This window comes from Cyanistes caeruleus, chromosome 5, assembly GCF_971803275.1.
Source record: "Cyanistes caeruleus chromosome 5, bCyaCae1.hap1.1, whole genome shotgun sequence".
NCBI classification, from domain to species: domain Eukaryota; kingdom Metazoa; phylum Chordata; class Aves; order Passeriformes; family Paridae; genus Cyanistes; species Cyanistes caeruleus.
In genome coordinates, this window is record NC_141705.1 from 19,243,478 (window position 1) to 19,264,761 (window position 21,284).

Below are 21,284 nucleotides of genomic sequence, written 5' to 3' on the forward strand. Positions count from 1 at the left end.
GATAAATGCTTATTAATTTACAGGATTTCTTGCATCTTTCTTGGTGTTCTCTCTTATTGATTTGAATATCATGACTTTTCATATGATATACGTTGTCTCTGGATAGTTGTTGCTTTTTTCCCTCTCACATCTCACATATACTCGAGGAAGCCTAGTCTGACGTTTTGATGCTATGTATCTGACCACTAGGTGCTGTCATGACTAAAGTAAAACTTTGTAGTCTTGCTTTAGCTGGTTTTAAAGCACTTCTCCTTATAGTGACTATCAGTTTTACTGTTTTGCTGCTCCTGGAGGTTGGTATAAATATTGAATTAACCTCTTTTAACGTCTGTTTCTTATGCCAATACATCTGAACAAAAATACACTGTCTGCCACAGGGTTTCTTTTTGCCCTTTTATCTTCATTTTCACTATCAAATACTGCCTGTCACCATCTTAGGTTAGGCATGCTTGCAGCTATTTTGCATTTATGTAATGAAAAATAAATATGTAGGCCATTGTAAACTGTTCTGTATTTCTCTCTTAAATCTACATCTAATGAACTAAACTTTGATTCTTTTATCAGTTGCATTAGTTTTATCCAATTTTTTCAAGCCCAGCTCCAATTCCAAAGTTCATAGTGTAAGAAGGAAATTACCCTGGGGAAAGTTTCTTCCAGTTTGTGAGATAATGGTTGTTCAGTAATTATTATAACTCACTAACCTGTTTTAGAACCATTTGGTCTCCTATTGCTCACTTGGTGAAAGTAGCTATAAAGTCTTTTTCCAGTAACAATATTTTGAGTTAATAATTTTCATGGGTTCAAGAGAGTATTGTGTTAAAGCTTTCATAACAATTAGTGTCACATCCCAAGCTTGTGCATATACCTGTACTGGGATTTTGGCATTGTTAATGACTGCATTTCTTCCATGATAGTCATAATTAATGGGTACAAACTGAATTTGCTAGGGAATGAAAGTTGAAACTACAGCTAAATTACTTCCACTAGACCTAAGCAGAACAACAAGAAAAAATTCTACAATGCAATTAAGAATTACAATTGCTTGACTGGTTCTAGGTGTCTGTTTCCTTCCCAGGAAGAAGGATGCAAAACTTCTGCATTTCCAAAGAAAATGTCACTTGCAACTTTTAATATCAGGATTTTTTTCCAAATATCCATTATAAATTGAAATTTTCCATAAGCCTCACATTTTTTAAGGCTTTTTATTTTTATTCCAAGATATTGCTGAATCAATGTGATACAGAAATACTTTGTAAAAAATAAGAAGGAATAAAGTTCTCCTAGTTGAAACAGTAAAATTTATCAAATGTTGTCTTATAGTTCCTTAAGAAAAAAATAAATTCTTTCATGGTGGAAGAGTATCTGAAATAGACTTTATGACATTTGTTTTATTTTTTTAAAAAGCTTTCTTTTTCATTTCTCTGAAATGTTCTCCACCATTGCTTGAATAGAATGGTGGTAGAATATAATGTAAAATGAAAAAAATACAATATATAATATGTGAACTTATATTAGATGTGCTCCAACATGTGCATCATAATGTTTTAGTCTTTTCAACTGTTAAAACTTTATGTCCACATTACTCACTACAGCTCTTTATTTAATTTTCTAAAAGACAGAGGACAAAATTCTTAGAGCACACTGAACAAAAGTAAACCAAAATATTTGCTCAGATGGTTACTGAAGTTTTTTGTTCTTACTGACTGGCCATGAACCCAGTAGAATTGCCACCACCTCTACCATCTGAAGGTGTTTACTAATATATTTAACTGTAAGTAGGTACATACTGCAAATGTGTAAATAATCATTTTGAAGAAATACAGCTAAGTCACCTTCCACTGAAATTTTGGCATGCCCACAAGACCCCATGTTTCTTCTGGTTACACAATACTTATAATGATCCACTTAATTACAGCTTTTAAAACCTTGACATTTTGTGGTAAAATGGAATACTGTAAACCAGCTGAGTGTCAGTAGATCAGGCTTACAGGGGGCATATATGCTTTGATTACTTTCCTGCTGTGAAGGTTGTTAGGTTTGAAAGTTTCTGGAATTACTTTGTAATTTTATCAGTATTCTTTGAAGCTCTTTGCTATCCCTCACTGCCTATTGCTTGTGAAAATCTGCAGTCTAATGTGCAATGAGCTTGTCAGATAAAGACTGACAGATACCATATTCCTTCCTACTCTATAATTTAGTGATATATGTGCTTTACATTATGCAGACAGCTATAACTTTTTGTAACATAGACCATTTCATAGAATCACACAATTGCAGAATGGTTTGGAAGGGACCTTAAATGTCTAGTTCCAAAATCTATCCAGGGGATATCACTGATGAGTAGAAGAAGGCAAAAGTCATACCCACTTACAAGAAGAGTACTGATGATCACACACACCCATTAGTCTTATCTAAGTCCCTGGGAAAAGTATTTGTGGGTCCTCCTGGAAATTGTTAAAAAACAAATGAAGCAGATGATTGGGAAAGAACAAGATGGATTTACCAAGGGCAAATGAAAAAAAAAAATGAATCTGTTAGCACAAGGAGAACTGTGGATGTTGTTTACCTGTCCTTCAGCAAAGCTTGTGCTATTGTTTCCCACAACCTTCTCCTGGTAAAACTGAGATGATACTGGATAGGTAATCTGCAAGGTGGGTAGGAAATTTACTGTCAGGCTGCACTTAGAAAGTGGGTTTTACTCAAGCTGGCAGCCTGGCACAAGTGGGTTCCCCAGGGCCCCATGCTGTTCAGCACCTTCATAAATGATTTAGATGATGGGGTTGGAAGCACCCTCACCAAGTTTGCTGGTAACACTGCTCTGGGTGGTAAGGTGGATGTGAGTATTGGTTTTGCACGGCCTGGTTTTGGTGGCAGGGAGCTACAGGAGTGGCTTCTGTGAGAAGCTGCTGGAAGCTTCTACCATGTCTGGCAGAGCCAAGGCCTTGTGGCTTCAAAAGATGGATGCTCTGCTGGCCAAGGCTGGGTCAAATAGAAATGGTGGTAATGGCTCTATGATAACATATTTAAGAAGAAATCAAACAAAAAGTTTGATAACACATAAGAATGTGTTTTGAATAATTTTCCTGCTCTGATTTTCAAATCTCTACTTTGGGCCTGTTTTGCCCTTGATGGTATTTGATGAGTGAACTTGCTCTGTCCTTATCTCTGCTCCTGAACTCTTCATTAAATTTTCTCTCCTCTGTCTGGCTGCAGCAAGGAGTGGGTGAGCAGCTTTTGTGGGTGCCTGGCATCCAGCCAGTGTCAATCCATGACAATGTGTCTGAGGAGACAGCTGTCTTAGAAACCTGGACAGGCTGGTAGAGTGGGCTAGAAATAGCAGCATGAAGTTTAAAGAAGACAAGAGCATGGTCCTGCACCCAGGACAAATAGCCCAGTACTGTCTCATCTCTGTGTGGCTGGGGAGCAGCCTTGATGAAAGGGACCTGGAGGTCCTTGTGGGCAATCAGCTGAGAAGAAGTCAGCAAAGCACTGCTCGAATGACAAAGGGAAATCAGACCCTGGAGCACTACTGACAGAGGTACAGACGTGGTCATTCCACTCCACTCAGTGCTTGTTGGACTACATCTGGAGTGATGTGTGCAGTGCTGGTCCCCACAATCCAAGAACAGGGAGAAAACAAAAGGATCCAAAGAAGGGCCATGAAGATGATAGATCTGGAAATCTGTGAGGACAAGCTTAAAGAGTTAGACCTTTTCTGGCTGGAGAAGAAAAGGCTCAAGGGGAATTATCTTCACAGTATTCCAGTACTTAAACAGTGGCTACAAAGAGTATAGGGGCTACCTCTTTGGAAGAGCCACAGGGGGATGACAAGGGGCAACAGATATAATTTGCACTGGAGAGGTTTCATCTTGGTATAAGAAAGAATTTTTTTTATGTAGTGAGACCAGCCATTCACTGGAACCACCTTCCCAGGGACACGGCAGAAAAATTGTTAAGCTTTTTGATCATGTTGTTTTCTGGGGTGAGTGCCCTGTAGTACAACTAGAAAGATCTTGGGATATGCCTTTACTTTCACTTATGGACATCTCTGCAAGGCTGTAGTCACAAAGCCAGCATAGTGAATCTGGGAAAAGTAAAGCATATTTTGATATAATTTACTTTAAACAGTTGTAGGAACATCAAAACAGGTGTAAGCATATATATAAAGACTTAACTTACAAGAAATAATTCTCTTTCACTAGATTAAAAAAAAAAAAAAGGAAAAAAAAAGACACTGAAATCTTTTCTAATCTGAAATCAGTCTCATTTAATTGTAACTGGCCCCATTTCCAAGCATGAGGTTCAGCAATACTGTCTTTTGAAAATCAGTAATAAGGTATTAAGTGGCCCAGGGTTGTATGTCCATTATCAATTACTAAAAAGTTATCACTTTTCATTAATACTAAATCACTTTAATACTTCAAACTAAAGCATGTATTACAAGATAGGTAATCATTCATGTAGAATCTGATTGGGGCATAAGGGTATGTGTTTGGCTTTGAGAAATTCATGTAGGTCAATTCTACCTGCAGTGAAAGCTTAAGTGAACTTGGCTGCACCTAAAGGATCTCTTGACAGCAGATAAAAAGCTGGTGGTAAAAGAGACAAAACAACTCTTGAAATATCAGGGAGAAATAAAGGACTCAGAGTTTTCAAGATTAATGCAAAAACCTTGCGTTATTATATTGAGTTTTTTGAACATTCAAATTTTCAGCACAATTAAGTCTCTCATTTTTCACCATTACCTTTAATCCTTGCCCTTTCCAAAAATGTCTGTAAAAGGATTCCTGGAAAAGAGTATCCTCCTTCTATTTTTCAGTTTCCATTTTGCAACACAGGGGACTTTGAAATATTTATTATTTCCCAGTGGATTTTTTCTTTGATTTTTTTTCCCTGAATCTCATATAGACTGCCAGCAGTCTATATGAATAATACGAACCTTTGACAACAAGTCTCCCAGTCTACCTGTGGTGTGAATTATTAGTTTTAGTTTTAATTGTTATTTTTGTTATCACTGTTGAATTTGCTACTTTTCTTTGATTCTTCATAGTTCTTTCATTGTAAAAGCTGGGGAACAACCTATCCAGTCAGTTCATGAATGTCAGATCCCATATGCCCTACTCTATATTCTCTTCAATCTGTACCATAATTAATCTTTTTTTTTCAGATTGAAGAGTCTTTAGTCTGTTTAGTAATTTCCAGCACAGAAGTTGAATGATGGAACATTCTCATCTGAAGCTTTTACATATCAGCTGTCATTTCAAATACCTTTGTCAATTATATCTGGGGTATTTTAATCCATGAACTAATGCTGACAAATCTTTTTCAATTTTTTTTATTGCCCAGCCATTGCTGACTGAGTGATTCTTTCAAATATTGAAGGACTCTTCCTTCATGAGATCACATGATAACATTTTTGGAATTTATTCTTTAAACACATCAGTTACCTGAATGAAAATCCAACCCTCTGTCAGTTTTTAAAAGGCCAATGCTTTTGAAAGCACTACATGCTCCAGATCCTTCCCACCTCACCAACTGTAGTCTTGCTTAAAACATTATCCAGCAGTGATTTAAATTAGACATATTCCATTGAATTAAATGTATTGTAGTAAGTCCAGTGATTTCAAACTGGACAAAGATCTGAGCTTTTATTCATAATATATACCACAAATTCAGTGTTCTAAAAGATACAGTATAAATGTAATATTAATACATTTGTTTGCCTTTTGTAAAACAGTCAGTGCTTGAGTAAGTGTTGCACTATTGTGTTCTGAGTTTTTATTGTGTGAATGTCCTTAATCTCAAGATTATGACTAGTTCATTTAAACTCCTGCCTCATAATGGTAATTTAATGTCTGTGCTACACTGAAAATATACAGTATGAATGAATTAGTGAATATTAAAAATGTAATAAATTTATGAAGCAGGAAAACTTTACCTTTAGTAGAGAATAATTTTTACACAGCAAAATACAGTATGTGGAAAAGGTAACTTAACATTGGAGTACAGGAGAAAAGTTTTATTAAAGCCATTAAAGTTCCATCTCCTCTTACTGCAGTGAAAAGAATCAAAAACAGAACCTCCTTTTGTCTAGGAAAAAAAGAAAAAAAGACTGAAAAGCATGCTTGGATCTATGGAATGGAGAGCTGATGGACAGGTAAAAGAGGAGTTGGAAGCTAAAAGAAAAGAATATATTAAGTATCAAGAGACTGCAGGGGAGAATGTGAAGGACATACTGAAAAGAAAATGTTCCTGCACCAATACTTTGTGATAGTAACAAAAGTAAATATACGGCTTTTAAGAATGAAGAGGTCATTTAAAATATTAGTTTGTTTTGCTTATATATTTGAAGGATTCAATTATGTATTTCTATTTCCTGAGTGCCCCTAGATTCGACTGTCTGCCTGAAAAACAAGTAGTCATTCTATAACCCAGAATGGCACACAACGAGTCACATAATGTTAGGAATTTGTCATTTCAAATCACTAAAAGTAAGTATGGAAAGAGTTTTAAAAATCACCTTATGCTTGAATGAGAGGGAAAAGGAAGGAACATGGTCAATTTACAATTGAGGGGTTTTTCACTCTCTTCTTTCTGGAAGGTTGCTGTTCTGTTATATGCAGCATGCTGAGGACCTCATTTCTTTCTGTACCTCATTACTTAACATCATTTTATTTTTTTTTAATCTATGTTTTATATACCAGGTATGGCAAATCTGTTTTAAATGATTTAATGTCTGAAAAATAAAGCATATAAAATGTACTACACTCATGAAGACAAGCACGTGTATGCATATCTTTCCTAAGTGACACAAATAAGCCGATTGACAAGGTTGTCTGAGTTACTGTCCCTTGTGCTGGAGTAGTCATTCTGAAGAGAACTAAAGGGGGAAATTTAGGATTTACATCAGTTTCTATGAGAAAAAATAATACCATTTTTTTCTCATAACTAATTTTTGTTTAGTTTTATCACAGTGTCTCTTTTTCTTATCACAAGTTCATAAATGCTATGCACTATGCTACCAAGAGCAGGAGAGGCCCTATTGAAACCTGTCAGAAAGCTTGTTTCTTTTCATTTGCCCAATCATTATTCTGCAGTCAGAGCAGTCACTGCAGCCATTGGTATTGTGCCAGAATGAATCTGAATAAACTGATGAGATTTAACTGAAGGTTTTTAAAGGCAGTGAGTCCATTAGTCTAACACAAATCTGCAGAGAGATTTGCAAAATCATCTGTCTTTGAATTAAAGGAAGAAAGAAAGCAGACAAAAGAAAAAGTTATATAGCTAAAATTAGATATGGTGACAGATAGCAAATCTCTAGCCTTTATCAAATAGTTTAAACCTCTTTCCTGATGGTATTTAGGCTATAAAGAGAACTCTCTGCCTTAGGAGCAAAATTATGAATGCATTGTGTGGGAGGATTATGTTGGAAGTCTGGCATCTACTTGATAACCTCATGAAATTCTGCCAGATCTGTCCTATTCAATACTGACCAGGCATGAGAGGACTATAGTTTCATTTTCAGGAATTGATTCTAGGGGCTTAGTTTATGCTGAATTATAAACTTTTTAAAAATTTTATTTTTTTGCTTATTTCCCTCAACTCTGGTAGTTAAAATCAAGGAAAAAGAACATATGTTTTCACCTTACACATTTTCAAGACTCTACAATTATTCAACCAGTTGAAGCCTGCAGGATGATTCCTTCTGAAGAAGAAATAGTCACATTTTCAGAAAAAAAGTTTCAGAAATGTCAAATTTCTGAAAAACCTTTTTTTGATAGGCTGTTCTGGAACAATAAGCAGGAAAAAAAGAAAATCCCAAGAAAGACAAATGTAAAGAAAAAACCCAACAACTGAAACTTGTGCTTATTGTGGCAAAGACTGTTGTTATGTCAAGTCACAGTAGATGGTGCTGATGGGCTGGAAGGCATAAATTCTTTTTTTTGGGTCATACTCTGAAGAGGTTGTTTTATAGAAACATATATAAATAAGCACTGTTTGATGTAAGTAACAATCAGCTCTATTTGCTATTCACACATTGTCTTTACTACCTCTGATATTCACTGGATTTTAATTGATTCACCTGGTATTAATGAAGATGTCCTACTACTCACCCTTCCCTAAGAGATAATTTTTTTACTAGAGGAAGGAATCAGTGGTAAATTTTTTTTTTACCTACTGTAATAAATGTAAGCAGGGAAAGATTTTTTAATATATGGAGGGAACTGTGTGTAGTTTGTTGAGAAAACTGAAAAGCATATTGATAGCAGCATTAACTCTGCTGGAGCTTTGTGTGTTCTTGCTGCTGTTCTTTGCATTATGCAGCTGATTTGTTCTGACAGAAAGGGATCTCTCCCATGTTTGCTATGGCATAAAAATGCTAAAAACATCCTGCTGACCTAGCCAGTTGGTAACAGCATTACTGGATATCTGCTATGGTCCCATCGTATTAATTGAATCTTCTATCCTAAGATGATGACGAGCTAAAAACCTCCTTGAAATCAAGTTAGTTTGGCTGCAGACTTATATTTACAGCTTGGTAAAACTGAATGAAACATTCAATCTAAAACCTACCTTCTGGAACATACAACAGAAGTAAAAAAATAGTAACATATGCAGGAGTAACTATGAATACCTACATAGAATTTATGCTGCCAGGTAGATAGTTCACTTTCTAAGTAAAATATTATGTAAGAAGATACTGCACAAGTGTTGCAAAAAATATTAATGGTTGCCATATCTGTTATTGTTTAATTTCATGGGGTTACTCCAAATGAGAAATTTAAAAAGCAGAAATTGATTAGCTGAGTGAAATTACTCTGCTAGACTTTATTCATTAGATCAAAAATTAAATGTATTTTCTGACTTTTACTATAAATAACAGATAACAGCTAGCTTTTATGAGCAACTTTTTCCTTGTCTTCTTTCTAGAGCTAACCAAAGCCAAACTCCTGACCAATTCATCAGAAGGATATAAAGTCCTCTTAACTTGCAGAAAAGAGTGCTCTAATTATGGAGATAAACTGTACTCTGGCAGGGGTCTTTCACCTGTGCAACTTTTTGCACTGTTCATGAACTCTAACAAGTAATTGACCAGGTTTTACCTTGATAGAAATTGAAATGTAAAAAAAAAAACCAACCCTCTTTTTTGTGTTATCTGTCAGGTTGTCACAGAAATGTGAAGGTTTTATTTCACATCACATTTATCTGTTACTTCAACCTACTTTTTTTTTTTTTTTTTCCTTGAAGGAAGCAATGTGTAAGTAGGTGCACTAGACTAGGATTCTGGAGATTGGTCTCCCACCTTTCGTGAGACTTTCAGTGTCTAAGACTCTTAACTCTCAGCCTCACTCCCAACCTTTCTGCACTTTTCCCTTGCTGACAGTTTGTTATGTTGGTGATTAGTTCAGAATTTGAAATCTATGAATGAAAAGTACTAAATAACTCCATGATAATAGTAAAATCCAGTACACTGTAAGACCCACTGCTATTGCTTTGTTAAGACAACTCTATGTCTTAAGTCCATGCACGTTTGCAGCAGTGCTTTAACTATTAAAGACAATAACGCTGAAACCAGGTTGTATATTATATGAAGTAATGCTTCCCCTACACGTGCCTTCTGAGAGTGATAAAAGCTATTAACTTTGTGTGTGAATGCCATTTAAATTTTGCATTCCTTTTTTCTCTCCCCAGTGATCAACAGTAAATTAAACCATTCCTTGGCTTGTTTTAACAGATGAAGAGAGAATTGAAAGCAGTGCATGAGGGAGCTTTTTATTCCTTAAGACCTCACAAAAGCCATTTTCAGTGAATGAACCTTCTAAAAGAACAGTAACAGAACATTTAAAATGTATTCCTCTACAACTCTATCTGTATTTCCTTAATCTGATTTTATGAGGATATTATTACGTCTGTACATACTTGAGAATAAATGGGTTCAAAATTACAGAGATTTTGCTCTCTCTTCTCAGCTAGTTGTATTATTTTTAAATTAATTAAGTACAGTGGCAGGCCACCAAGCCTGTCTGTGATATTGTGTCTTTGTCAGCAGTTTACTTATGTCTTTCCTATTTAATTAAATGGGAAACAGTGAGTGACTGATGCACTGCTATGCATGGTATGTAGGACAAACCACACCTGCCACTTGGCATAAAATCTGCCTAATGCATGTGATGAAAGCACACATAGCATATTGTGCATGTATGTAGATATTGTGAAGAGTTAATTCCTTGCCAAGGTATTTGCAGCTCTTCTTTCTTTTTGAACACACTAGCCCTTATCTTGCATTTTCTTCAGTTTGTTTACAGAATTTTTAGTCTGCTTGCTCTGGCTTAAGAATCTCCTGAGCAAGCAGACTGAAAATTCAGTAAACAAGATGAAGAAAACTTGAGATAAGGTGCGAAATATCTAGAAGAAACAAGAGCTGTACAGTTCAGAAGACTGAACTAAACTTTCAACATCGTGGATTTTACACAGTGTGCAAAATATTTTTCCTTATAATGTATACAAGTTCTAGCACTCAGCTATTTTCTTAACATGTGTATTAAATACTAACAACCCTAAAATGTTGGTATCTGCAGAAATTTGACCTCCCCACTGAACATCGCTCTCCATCTGCTTTACATCTTCTCTTCATATATTCTATTTTCTACAATTAAGGTTACCACTGTAAGCTACAATGATTTTCTATTTCAATTGCATCTCAAGGTCTGCATCTCAGTTTATTTTATGCCTGAAAACCAAATGAAGAGGTAGCATAGAGCATTGGTATTTTCAGATTCAGTCTCCAATTTCAGTTTTCTTTTCCCTTCTCTACATTTGTCCAGGTTTAGGGCAAATTTGGGAGAGAACCTCTGAATAGTGTCCTGTCACTCCAGGACAATATGCAGGGAAGAAAAACATTTTTTTCTCCCTTTTACTTCAGTATCTTCCCATACCCTCACTGAAAAGGCTCAGGTAAATGATCACTCACACAACTCCTTTTCAAAAAGTGCCACTGAAATTAGCTATGCTGAAAATCTTCCCTAACTGCCATTAATGTGTTCTGCAAATAACTAACAGTGAAATGGTTACTTCTGCGTGCAGACTTCTATCTGCATCCGCAAGTCCAGCCTTGGCCAAGACCTGAAATGGCTTCTGAATAATGCATTTATCTCTCAGGGAACACCATTCTATTTTAGAACAGAAGAAGCCATGTGAACTTATCACACTGCCCCTTCCTTCACAATACTTTTGCTGCTTGACATGTCCCCTAGGCAGATTGTGTGAGACAGACCTTTCCTCTCTAAGATTCTGCCATTTTTGGCAGCCTTCTGACATATACTCTATTCATTGCCTGCATTTACTGGATCTCAGCTGAACCGTTCTCAACTGCCCATATTTTGCCGTTACATTCTTCATCCTGCTATCACCCAGCTCTGTAACTCTATCTTGTGTAACAAAATATTCTCACTTGTGAAAAAGAATGGTATGAAAAGGAGCATAAACAGACTTTCCCTTAAATCTTTACATAACTCACTTGTGTAAGTGCCTGGGGGAAGGCAAGAGGTGCAAACACATGCCCTGTGGGCGATATTCCAGCCTCCAGGCTGGAATTATAACAAGGACATTTAGACAGCCTGCTTGACAGACTGGTTCAACAAGTCTCTTTACATGCAAGTAAAGCTTTTGAATCATCCTACAAGATTTTCTCTCTTTCCAGATCACCCTCTACATTTAAATATTTATTGCTGGTCTCTCTCTTCTGCTTTCCTTTCCCAGTTCTTGTCTGAGCATCCTGTTCTTTATCAAGAAAAGTGAGCATGTGCACAAGCCTTGTGTAGACCTTCTGGACAGTCCTTGTACTTCCAAATTAAAAAAAAAAAGTATTCATATTTAACAAGTTGTGCACATTGCTGTACAATTTTTATCTCTAGTGTTGAAATTGTAGAACTCATTATGCTGGGGTATTGTGAATGTCAAAAGGAAATTATATTAGAAAAAAGATTAGACAGATTTAGGGAGGATAGTACATGTGTAGCTAGTAAACAGAGGCACAACTAGTTTAGAAAGTCCTCAAACTTTGAACAATTGGAAAAGCCAAGTTGTTCCAAGGGACAGCTCATTCTGAGCTTTCTGCTGTTTCTTTTTCCACTTGATAGATTCACTCTTTTCACGTAATAGAAAATCTTGCAATATTTTTCATGATGAAGTATTTACTTAAGACTTGTCCAACAAAGAAAACATGAAATTCAAGTATTTGAGTGTGAGGTTTAGTAAATTTAGGCCGCGTTTCAAGGATTTGCTGTAAAAACTACTGGTAACACTTATTTTAAACATAGGAGCTTAGATTAATAAAAATTAAAACAGAATTGACTGTACAGTATTCATAGATGCAGTTATATATTTTTGGGTCTGTAAAGGCTACATAAATAGATTCATCATGCATAAAAAATGAGACTTGTTTTCCCATTACTCATTATAAGGCAGTGTTGTCTAATGGGAATAAACTAGGTTAGTAAATTGCTTCCTCAGCAGCTTACCTTCACAGTTGATTCCAGCTGCAACAAAAAGATAAATCATATACAACGTTATCAGATAGCCAAATTACAAGCAATTTAGATTTTTCTCTTTAGAATTGTGTATCACATTTGTAAGATCTTTCTTCCAGTTCACAGCCTTCTGTTGTAACTCCTTTTGGTAAAAGTTATTGCAACCTTAGTGCCTTGCTAGCAAAAATTGCACAGAGGACATTTCTCCCCTGGAAAATGAGTTAGTGTTTTGACCTTGTTTTATTTATCTATGTCTTTTTATAAAATGTTTTCAGTATGGTCACCTAATTAAACCCAGAGATCATGACCTGTATGATTACTTGTATTTTCAAAACAGTAGCAGAAAAATTCAAGCTGAACTTATTATCTGTATAATATGTATAAAACTATGCATACTAGGAAATCTTATTGGACATAGTGTTTTAAAATATTTTGAGAATAAGGTTATAATTCATGAAAACTTTCAAACCACAGACACTTTGTGTTGCAGTGTATAAAAGTCTTCTCATTCCTACTGAGGAAGTTTTATTAATTGTAGGCTTATAAATGTACTTTTGAGACAAAATGCTGTGTACTTTTGAGACACTCCTGTAACTGAAGGATAATTGATGTGAAAATCAGATGACTATGTGCATTACCACTACCTCCACAACCTTGCTTTATAGACTTAGACATTGAAAGAGATGACAGAGAACTCCTTTCCCTCCTTAAAACTTATATGACTCAGGTTATAATAATTTCAATAAATGCTCTCCAAAACAGGGTTGCCATCATGGATACTGGGAAAATTCCCTCAGCTAGGAACAGTCCTCAGTCCATGCTGTTCCCTAGATATTTCATTGGCATTTTTTTGAAGATTGCTATTTGTCCATGCATACATTTGACTATACATTGACTATACTTACTTATACAGTAAGTAAAGCCATACCTACAGCTTGTGTCCAAGTCCTGATCAGTTCTCTAATGCATCTGCAGTCTAAGAAAGCTCCAGAGACCAATCTTTTGGACATAAAATGGAGTTGTAAGATTAGAAGCCTTCTACTCTGAGTGTTTGATATTCCTGGGGGACAAAGCATCCTGAATTTTAGACCACTTGTGCATTTTATTTAGTGATTCTTAATGCTGAAGGATTAATAGGCCATCCCCAAAAGAACAATTGAACCTGATTCACCCTTCTTGTCTGAGAACAGCTTAATGTCTGGAAATCTTCAATTTTCTCTTGCACATCTGCTGGCTGCTTGGCTTATATATCCTTATGTAGCCTTTCTGCTTTAGATATCCTTACACATCCTTTCTGCCTCGTGCTACAGTCTCAGCTATAAGGATGCAGAAAGATCTCTCATGTGGGTTGCTGCTGTTCAAATAAGCCACGATTTTGTGGACAGAACATCTTTCCTAAGGTATTTGGGTTGGTATTTTGAGACCACTCTGAAACTGATGGGGGACTAGAATAGACGTTATTTATATCCTGGAGGAACACCTAAAGGTACAATGAAGTAAGTGAAAAAATAAAAATTAATTTGGAAAAAAAAGGGTTCTTGCTGCCATCATGATTGATTTGTAAATAATAGAGCAATATTGGACTGTGAATCTCAGTCTCAGTTTTAAGCCCAGATGAGGGTAGGATATCACCCATTCCCTTTTCTTCTGCATACAGTGAGGTTTGGCTTAGACATCCTCTGAACTACTATCTAATTGTTTAGATTGTCTAAACATGGACAATCCTTCCCATTCAGGTGATTTAGGGATTTAAAGGGCAATTTAGATCTCCAAAACCTCCTGTAGGGTGTTGTATAACATTAGCCATGGGAATATTTGGACCCTTTGCTAAATATTAAAGCCGTGTTCATATTTAAACAATTCAATTCTCTTTAAGACTGTTCACAGCATTATTAAAATCTACTCGTCTACTTTATTCCCTCAGGCCTGAGTTATTCCTTTATATGGAGCTACTGCACACTGGAAACAGCTGCTGTCAGCAAAAACAGCCTATCTGAAAACCTACAAAGCTCCACAAGCCTTAACAGCTTAACAGACCACTACAGAACAGAGGTGTGAAGTTTACTGAAGTCCAATTGATTAAAGTCACATGCCAGTCTTAGCTGGAAAGCAAAGAAAAGAGGTATTTATAAATATTTGGAAAAGTCTTTCAAACAGAGTTGGCAAGTACAGCTTCCTTGAAGATTTCTCTGTCTTTGTTGTATTGGGATAGATCTGTAAGTAATTTAAGATAGTACAGATCCATCATTTTCAAAAGTACATCTGGGCTTACAGGTGCTGAGACTCTCACCCTGTGAATTTTAGAGCACAGCAGGGGCTTATTTCGTATCCATAAAATACCCTGCTGTGAAGTTAAAATTATTGCCTAACAATCATGCATATTTTTTTAAAGAGTGGTATCAATCATTTGGCTCAGGACTACAAATTTATCAGAAATAAATTTAGAAAAATGTCAGAGAAAACTGGCCAGCTGGGGAAGATATTTTGATTTAAGTACGACAGTTGTCCTTTCTGGAAAATTGAAATAGCACAAGTCCAGATAAAATTAATAGTAACCAGAGACTGTGATGCAACATAGTACAGTTTGTCAAACAGAGAGTTTGTCAAATCTCTCCGGTACCTAGGGAAATCCTCTGTTAAAATGCAATGTTTTCTTTAATTTCAACCACTGTTGAATCGGAAGTTGCCTTTATACATTTGCATTAAGGGTTGCCATGGGTACCATTTCATTTGTGGACAAAATGGTTCAAGCCTTTGGAAAAGAACCTTTCACAGTCACACCTGCTTTTCACCAAGCTCAAGATATGTATCTGGGGCTGGATGTGAGAGGTGTAGCAGGAAGAACAACCAAATGAGATTTTACTTTAAAATTATTAGAATAATATTACTTTGCAGACATGTTGATTTTAGATAAGAGAATACAGAGTGTGAAAACCCTAACAGGTACTCTACAGTAATTGCTGACTGATAAATTATGATGTTTAGGTGTGTACAAACAAAACAGCTTTTGTAAATAGATGCAAATGTCATATGCAAATCTCAGCTCAGGTTGCTGCGTTAAGGTATAGCAGTAGAGCTAATCAGTCTGTCAAAATTTTAATCACCAAATGTCTTAAATTCTAGATAATGGAGAAAAAAAACTCTTTTATTTTTCTTTTTAGTTCTGTCTCTGGGATTTTTGTGATCCTGGCTACATAATAATAATAGTACTAGTACTAATAATAAATATAATTTGGTGAGACAGGAAAAGGGAGTTATAGTTAAGGTCCTTCAGGCAGTGATAATAGATCTTACAGTTCCTAGCAGCCTGACCTTCCTTTTATTTGTTATTCAAAGGAAATCCACCTTGCTCTTCTTCCATCAATATGCTGGGGCTTTTTTAAAATAAAAGTAGTTATGACTGCTGAGCTTTGCGTTGAATAACACCCTGTCTCTGTGAAAGAGGTGAAGGTATTTAGCATTCGTATCATGCTGGACCCCCTGGATAAGGATGAAGGAGCCAGGGGCCCTCCTTTGCTGACAGAGGGTGGTTTTGGGCATAGGCTAAAGCTGATGTTTAGAGATCATGGGAAATAGAGGGCTGCTCAGAGCAGCACCTCCTGTGCCTCTGAGGTAAACAGCACTGTGGAGCAGGCTTTCCTGATGATATTCTTGGACATCTACAGTCTGTTAAACTCCCACAGAGACAAAATGTGGGTGGTCTGAATCCTGCCATAGTATTGTTAGCAAAGAAATTGTTCTAAAAGAATGAGTTACATAGAGTGAGAGCTACCTTGTTTGTCTAAAATTTAAAAATCTATGATTTGAACAAATTGTCATTTTATCTTCCAAAGAACACATTACCTCTGCTGTGCGGAATACCCATATGATCTGCACTGTCAGATTCTATTATTATTGTGACAGATACTGTAGCATATAAATTTTAAACTAATGAAAAAAATGTCATCTATCTTTTGGAGCTAAATGTTCAAAGTGGATCAGCTATTCAATTTGATAGATCATTCTTCAGACAGTTTGAGAAGAATTGCATATTAAAAATACAGTGAATGGGAGAAACCCTCACTTTTATCCAGCTTCACATTTCTTAAACTAATTCTGGAGAACTCATGAGAGGTCTACTTCCAAAAATGTTTCTTTACTCAAAGTAGCTGGGAAAAAAAGATAAATAAAATATTTCTCTATTAAGATAAATTTAATTTGAATAAAAAATAAAATAGGGTATTAAAATTTACTAATGCTTATTTTCTGCTTATTATGGTCTCCTGGAAATAGCTGAAAGGGAAAGGAATAGCTGCAGTTTATTGCTTTCATATTACTCTGTAGGTGAATGGTATCAACATTTATGATTCTCTAATAAAAGAACACACACTTGGGTTTTATAGGCTAGAGCAGTTGATAAATTCCATTAAATGTTTTAATTCAGACAACTTTTCTCAGAGGAAAAAAAAAAAATAAAAACCTTTGCAGGTTCCAGATACAACAAAATTTTAGATGTTTTTAAAGCTGGAGAGAAAATGAAAGGCTTGAAAGCTGAAACCCTTAGATAATTTCAGTTTAAAGATACTTGAACACAAGGGCAAATAGGAATCCAAACATGAAATTTCCTAGACTCTTTTGTTTGCATGTTCATTAGCATTTTCATGTTTGCATGTTTCATTAGCATTAACATTTTCTTATGCTTTCAAATGCTTCGTTTTACCAATTAGATAATTGTTTAAAATATCAACAGGTTCCCATTATTGATGAGGCTAAAAACATCACACTTATGTTTATGTACAACTTGTTACTCTCAACTTCTCCCTTTTTCTTACATACTCTTGGAAACCATTAAGTTTGTTAGCAAACCATAGAGAATATAAACCAGCACATGAATAGTTAATTCTTAAAGGCACCAACGCTCAGATTGAAATTACCTAAAGCATAATTTAAACAAATGTTATATGATTTTTACTGTAATTAATTTACAGGGACTCAGGAATGTAATAGCTATTTTCCCTCTTCCTCAATTCTTTCTGAAAGTTAAAATTTGAGGAATCCACCATTTCAGCTGGCCTCCAGACATTTTCCATTAACTTACTGGGAAAGTTTCTTTTACTTATTAGAAAAAGTGTGAAAGAGAAACACTCCCTCAGAAGTTAAACAATCCACACTTAGAATAATCTGTAAGGCTCATCCTGTCAGTGGAAGTTTGGCTATTTTTTCAAATGTGTTTCATTTCTTTGTTCTCAGTAGATTCAAAGGCTTTCCTTCCCATCCATGTGTGTGTTTTTGCTGCCTCAAGAGCCAATGCACAGAGAGGAAATTGGAACTTTTCAGGACTTATTCGGGCAAAACAATGGGAACAGAAAACTTGTCACGTCCATACTCAGCTTCATTCCAAATAAAGCCCTTGTACTGCTTTGGCAGCTAATGCTGAATAATAAATCAAGTTATAGGAGATAAGCTGAAGAAAGGAAAACAACAGATTTTTCACTCTAAAAGGGAAGACATTCTAATGTGAAGAAACTTGTCAATCTGAAAAATCCATGACATTTTAAAAATCATCCCTGCAGTCTGATTAAATATGGAAATGATCTTTAGACAAAGTGAACATTTCACAGTTCTGAGCTTGATATTTTTTTTATTTATCTCCTACAGATTCAAACAATTTCAGAGGATGTAACTAAACCACATGTGGTTTACCATTGATCTTTACCATAAATCAGAAGAATGATGAAAACTGTGGAAAAAGGTCAGTGAACTTTATTCCACTTCCCCTTCATTTTTATCTTCTGTTATTTAAAATAAATTGTATTATTTTGTGCTACAATAACTTCTTGTTTCGGGGGGACAACAAGTAATATCTGGGATGTTATTTACTTTGATTCCATAATAGAGTTTTGTTCATTCTCTGGTATGAAAAAGCCTCAGAGAAACACAGCAGGAGCCCTAACACCATATATTAAAACTGTTATATTTTTTGGGAGACCAATAACAGGAATTATTTATTTGATTTCAACTTCATTGCATAAGTAAGTAGTAGTTATCCCTTGCATTTTAGTGGAAGGAAACAGATCTAGTTTTGCTACAATTGCATTATCAATGCAATGTAATAAGTGAAGTATCTTTCTTTGTTTTTTCCAAAGAAATATTTTGGAACAGGCTGAAACACAGACACTGGGAAATGAGGAAAAGGTGGAGCGTTCTCCCCTACTCAAAGCTGCATCAGGTTTTTGATGATAATTCATCTACCACTGATCAATTTTTTGAAAAAAATTGTCCATCAAAGACCAAGCATGTTTTTTTTTAAACATAAGAAGTATCCAATTCTTAGGAATACAGTGCACAAAAAAATCTTCAGTACAATATAACTTCTCCATAAATAATTTTACTGTATGAAATCAGAGCTTCTTATTATATTTGGTCCTATTCGTTTTGATGTGCTGTGATTTTCCTGCCGCATGCTGTAGGTCATGCTGTGGGATTAGTAATACAGCCATTCTGCTACTGACTAGTAACTGACAGAAGCTGTTTTCATAACCTTTCGTGAAGATTGTGACATCTATATTTTTATTTCTGTTTTCCAGCTTATCTTGACTTTTCAAAATACTTGCAAGCTCCTTATCAGTAGAGGTTCAAAACTTGTAGTAAGGAATAAGTTCATTTTTTTAGCTAGCATGCTATCAGTTCAGGAAAAGTCACTTAAAAACATGAGCAAAAAAGTCTTAATATATTTTAATTGTAACCTTGAAAGAAAAAGGAACATCATCTGAAATGATCAAGACTAATTATTCAGGACTGTAGAGATCATTAGCAAAACTTCAGAGACAAGTTAGATGAACTAGATAAGCCTGACTGCTGGATGGACTTCAGAAGATCATTGAGGGCAAGGTGCTTTGGCAGGCTGACCTTCATCTGAAACACACATGTACATGTGCACTCACCAAACTGTGAAATGTTTTGTACAGCAATAACATCCCAGTCTATTTTGCTGTTCCTAAATCAGATCATTGGACTTCACAGAGGAAAGTTTTCTTTATGCTTTAACAAAACAAATAAACAAAAAGTGTAGATTATTTTGTCTTGATGTGCGTGAACAGCCTAGAGTAAGTATTATTATTAATGTGCCTGAAGATGGACCATCCTATTCACCTTTGCAGGATGGAGAGAGTAGCATTGTGCCTGGGTTTAATATTGCTGCCAAAAAGCCAGTTAAACAGATTATTAAGAGCTGTAGAAGCAGCTTAAATTCTCTATCTAGATAAAAAACCACAGTTGCAGTGGCCTTAGAAGTGATGAGTCAGTGTAGTAGGGAAAAAAGCTCTTTCTGTACTTTTTCAGTTTGTAGTATGAAGGTGTGCTCTGAAGTGTGAGTTTGAAGGTTTTCCCTGGATTTTTTAATGTATTTTATTTTAAGTTATGTTACAATCCGATTAGTAAGACATGCCTCTGCCCAAACTAAGTGCAGATAGGCCTATGCCACAGTCAATAATATGGATTTTATTTAACAATGAGTGTGAGGTAGATTGATAGAAAGAAATAGAAAAGCTGGGGGGAGAAGGAGACCAAGCAGAGCAACAGCTGTAGGTCCAAGGTGTCCCTTGGTCCTTCTTCACCCTGGATTTCTCAGTGGTGGGAGCCCCAGAGACATTTTTCTGTGGCTTTATACAGACCAGGGTACAGTATCCATGGGGTGGCCAAATCTTGGGATGATATATCTATGGACAATTGCTTCCTCTCCCACAGTTTGTCACAGTGGGAATTTTTGTCTGGATGCATTAAGCAGGGTGTGCTAACCAAATTGCCTCTGCCAGGCCTGGAATTAACACCTCTCTGTTGCAAATGCCTCCCTTCTGTGCTTATCTCAAATACCTGCTGTGGTGGCTTATCTTATGACAAGATCCTTCTGAGGCCTTGACAGTGTTTGAGATGGGCAGCTGGGCTCTTTAAGTTGTGAAAAGTATATTTGATGTTGTTTTAGTATTAAGAATTACGTATTTAATATTTAGTGTTTTAGTAGATGGTTTGGTAACTTTATAATTTAAGATTTAATTTAAATTAAATAGTTTATTTTTTCCTACTCATAAACACTGTTATTTAAATTCAAAATTTTCTACAATTTCACACAAATATGATATACTAAACATAATGATAGTATAGAGGCTTATGGAAATTAGTTTCTTGCACCAACTACTTATAGTACTATATTCTACTGTATTTGAACAAATAAAAAATATGTTCTCAGTATACACCATTATAAGCCCTACAGCTACTTTAAAAGAAAAACAAAGCACAACACAACACAACATGAGAATTTCAAAGGATAGCTAGTCTGATTAGTGCCTGGTACTACCCATGAAATATGCTAATACATTTTAACTGGACTTAAATATAAAATGAGAGTTAAATTTCTGAAGGTTCATTTCCACACTTTCTTTTAAAATAATAGGTAAATCAGAAACAAGATGAAACTCCTCATGCAGTAAAGGAAATTCAAATTGGAAGGGACAATTTACTACATTAGCAGGTCTTGCATCACTATTTCTGTGACTTGAACAATCTCATTTAAATATTCAGTGAGGGCAGGATGGGCTTTGAGGAAAATCTTGATAGACAGTGAGTGTTTTCTAATAATTTTCTTTTCCAGCTTCAGTTGAAATACTTTGCAACTCATTTATTTTTTGTCCTCCATCATTTTCTTGTTTGAAATATTTTGTGACAAATTTTCAGATTAAATGATCCCTTATCAGTCATAAGACAAGTCAATATTAGTGA

General features: G+C 35.5%; 1 long non-coding RNA gene across 5 annotated transcripts in view; it reads left to right on the top strand.

The window, feature by feature from the left end:
• LOC111928123 (uncharacterized) overlaps window positions 1-21,284 on the top strand; it is a 356,375-nt gene that overhangs the window by 279,566 nt on the left and 55,525 nt on the right. For 4 of the 5 annotated variants that reach the window (XR_015287224.1, XR_015287225.1, XR_002863924.2 and 1 more), the window contains 2 exons: window positions 14,455-14,652; window positions 18,168-18,261. This is a non-coding gene — a long non-coding RNA (uncharacterized LOC111928123). Of the gene's footprint in view, window positions 1-11,413; window positions 11,523-14,454; window positions 14,653-18,167; window positions 18,262-21,284 lie in introns of those variants that run through there. The other variant, XR_015287230.1, reaches the window with a different exon arrangement.